Source organism: Petaurus breviceps, unplaced genomic scaffold, assembly GCF_028583685.1.
Source record: "Petaurus breviceps papuanus isolate PSGF00001 unplaced genomic scaffold, PetGlider_PUasm1.0 37, whole genome shotgun sequence".
Classification (NCBI taxonomy): domain Eukaryota; kingdom Metazoa; phylum Chordata; class Mammalia; order Diprotodontia; family Petauridae; genus Petaurus; species Petaurus breviceps.
Genome location: NW_027186296.1, coordinates 92,957,687 through 92,961,617, shown reverse-complemented (window position 1 = coordinate 92,961,617; position 3,931 = coordinate 92,957,687). Strand labels below are relative to the sequence as shown.

The 3,931-nt window shown below is 42.0% G+C and overlaps 1 pseudogene; it reads left to right on the top strand.

Annotated features, from left to right (window-relative positions):
* The first annotated feature begins 257 nt into the window (after positions 1-257).
* LOC138168660 (nucleophosmin pseudogene) lies at positions 258-1,063 on the top strand (annotated as a pseudogene).
* The last annotated feature ends 2,868 nt before the right edge of the window (positions 1,064-3,931 follow it).

Here is a 3,931-nt window from a genome sequence, read left to right as displayed (position 1 = left end):
TTAAACACAGATTGATTGAATTAGGGTAGAGGTCATGTGCCTAGAGAGAAGGTCTGAGAGATGCTATTGAGGTAGCATTGATAAAAATTAGCAACTGAAAATATATTTCTTTTGAAAAAGAGTCTTCATTTTTACATGCAATGTAAACATATCATTAAATGTAATGTAAACATTTAAATAGAAGGAAAAGATTCTGTCCGTCCTCCTCATGGCTCTCCTCTCCACACTGCTCTGCTGTCCTCAGTACCACTGTTCAAATGGAGGACTCAATGGAAATGGAAACGGATATGAGCCCCCTCTGGCCCCAGAATTTCCTCTTCAGTTGTGAACTAAAGGCTGACACAGATTATCATTTTAAGGTAGATAATGATGAAAATGAGCACCAATTGTCATTAAGGACTGTGAGTTTAGGGGCTGGTGCAAAGGACAAGTTGCATATTGTTGAAACAGAGTCACTGAAATATGAAGGCAACACAATTAAAGTAACACTAGCATCTTTGAAAATGTCTGCAATTTCTCTAGGTGGCTTTGAGATTACACCACCAGTAGTTCTGCAGTTGAAATGTGGTACATGTGAGTGGCCAGCACCTAATAGCACTGGAGGAAGATGCAGAATAACATGATGAAGTGGAAGATGATATGAAACTCTTAAATATGTCTGGCAAACGATCTGCCCCTGGAGTTGGTAGCAAAGTTCCACAGAAAAAGGCAAAACTTCTGGAGAAGATGAAGATGATGATGAGAAAGTGAAGAACAGACCCCTCCAGTGAAGAAATCTGTTCATGACATGACAGCAAAAAATGTACAAAAATTGAACCAGAATGGAAAAGATTCAAAGCCGTCCACACCAAAATCAAAAGCAGGACAAGACTCCCAAGACTCCCAAAGGACCCACTTCTCTAGAGGATATTAAAGCAAAAATGCAGGCAAACATTGAAAAGACTGGTTCCCTCCCCAAAGTGGAAGGCAAATTCATCAACTATGTAAACAATTGCTTCTGGATGTCTCATCAGGAAGCTATTCAAGATCTCTGGCTGTGAAGGAAATACCATTAAGAAAATAAGTTTGAGGGGGAGGGACCAATATGGTGGAGTAGAAACAGGACTTCCCTGAGGCACCAGCTTCCACCTCCTCCAATACATGTAAAAAAATGACTCTAAACAAATTTTAGAGCTACAGAATCCACAAAGTGACAGAGAGAAACAAATTTCCTGCTGAAGGAAGCCCGGCAGGCTAGCAGGAAGGGTCTAACACATCCACCTGGGAGCTGAGCCCAGCCCCCATGAGCCCTGCAGTTTTGAGTTTTGCCTCCAGGGCAGTCCTGATCAGCAATAGCCAGAGCAGACTTCAGGAGAGTGAAACACCAGCAACTGTGGCAGTTTCCAAACTTCTCAACCCATAAAGACCAAGTAAAAGGTCAGTGTGGAACTATGTTGTAATAGGGGGAGATGGAAGAGCATGGTCTGGCCCCTGGCCCCCAGGAGAGAAGCAGTAGAGGAGCGGCAGCTGTGCAGACACCGTCATCTGGCTACCTCAGGAGTTCCTGGCCTGCAGATGTAGGGGGACCAAGTGACCATTCAGAGGGTAATTGCTCTTGCTTTGACCTGCCTGGATCTGGATCACAGTCTTCTGAGGAGGTCCTGGGGTGCGTGGCCAGGTGCCAGAACCTGTGGGGGCTGCAGAGAGGGCATGCTCCTAATTGCTCTGGCAGCTGCAAAAACCTCAGTGATTTGGGACAAAGTTCTCTCCATTCTGAAAGCAGAGTTTCATCATGGCAAAGAGTTCAAAAGCCAAGTAACTGACTGGCAACATGAGCAAAGAGAGGGAATGCAATCCTACCATAGATTCCTTTTTCAGGAACAAAAAGGATCAAAGCATGTAATGGGGGGAAGACAACAAAGTCAGAACTCTGGCATCAAAAGCTCCCCAAAAAATAGGAATTGGTTACAGGTGATGGGGGAGCTCAAGAAGGATTTTGAAACCCAAGTAAGAGAAGCAAAGGAAAAATTGGTAAGAGAAGTAAGAATGATACAAGAAAATCAAGAAAAGTGAGTCAAAATCCTGATGGAAGAAAATAACACCTTTAAAAATAGACTAATTCTAACAGCACAAAAGGCCCAAAAAGCCAATGAGGAAAAGAATGCCTTAAAAATTTAACAAATGGAAAAGGAATTTCAAAAAATCACTGAAGAGAATAATTCCTTCAAAATTAGATTGGAGCAAATGGAAGCTAATGACTTTATGAGAAATCAAGATACTATATAACAGATCCAAACAAATGAAAGAATAGAAGGCAATGTGAAATATCTCATTGGAAAAACCACTGACCTGGAAAAAAAGATCCAGGAGAGATAATTTAAGAATTATTGGACTACCTGAAAGCACTGATCAAAAAAAGAACCTGGAAATCATCCTTCAAGAAATTATCGAGGGTGGCAGCATAGAAGAAGGAAAACTGCATATGCCCCCCCCCCATAACCACTTCAAATACCTATAAAAATGACTCTAAACAAACTTTAAGGCTACAGAACCCACAAAGTGACAGAGAGAAACAACACTCCTACTAAAAACAGACTGGTAGGCTGGAAGGAAGGGTGTAATGCAGCATGCTGGGAGCCAAGACCAGCCCCATGTGAGTCTGGGGTTTTAGTCCCAGGGTGGCCTGACAAGCCCAGGCTAGAGGGACTTTGGGAGAGTGGATCACAAACAGCTGTGGTGGTTGCCAGAATTATCAACACATAAATTCCAAAGACAAAGTGAGAGGTCAGTGGACTTTGGAAACAGGGGATCTAGGAGTGTGGTCAGACCTCTGCCCTCCAAAGGGAGAGGTTGCTGAGGTTTGGTGGCCACCACAACATGGCTGCTTCAGAGCTCCTGGCCTGCGGATTGTAGGGGGACCAAGGGACTAGTCAGAATGATAATCGCTATTGCTTCAACATACTTGGATCTGGATTACTGTGTTGGGTCGAGGGACCTGGGGTGCATGAGCAGTGTGCCAGAGCCAGTGGAGGCTTCTGAGAGGGCACCCAAATAATAGCTCCAGCAGCTTAGAAAGATCCAACAATTTGGGACAAACCTCTCCTCTCTGGAAGCAGAGTCCCACTGTGGCAAAAAGCTCAAAAGTAAAATAATTGAGTGGCAACATGAGCAAGCAAAGGAAGCAAAGCAAGCAGAGCAATCTGACTTTGGATTCCTTTTTGGGGACAAAAAGGATCAAAACATGGAATGGGAGGAAGACAACAAAGTCAGAAACCCTGCACCAAAAGATTCCAAGTAAAATATGAATTGGTTACAGGCCATAGAGGAGCTTAAGAAGGATTTTGAAAACCAAATAAGAGAAGTAGAGGAAAAATTGGGAAGAGAAATGAGAATGATGCAAGAAAATCATGAAAAGAAAGTAAACAACCTGACTGAAGAAAATAACACCTTAAAAAACAGGCTAACTCAAACGGCAAAAGAGTCTCAAAAAGCCAATGAGGAGAAGAATGTCTTAAAAAGCTAAATTTGCCAGATGGAAAAAGAATCTCTAAAGCTCACTGCAGAGAATCATTCCTTCAGAATTAGATTGGAGCAAATGGAAGCTAATGACTTTATGAGAAATCAAGATGCTATTAAACAGATCCAAACAAATGAAAAATAGAAGGCAATGTGAAATATCTCATTGGAAAAACCACTGACCTGGAAAATAGAGCCAGGAGAGATAATTTAAAAGTTATTGGACTACCTGAAAGCCATGATCAAAGTAAGAACCTAGAAATCATCCTTCAAGAAATTCTCAAGGAAAATTGCCCTGATGTTTTAGAACTAGAGGGCAAAATAGAGGTTGAATGAATCCACCAATCAACTCCTGAAAAAGATCACAAAAAGAAAACTCCTAGGAATATTATATCTAGGTTCTGGAATTCCCAGATCAAAGAGAAAATATTACAAG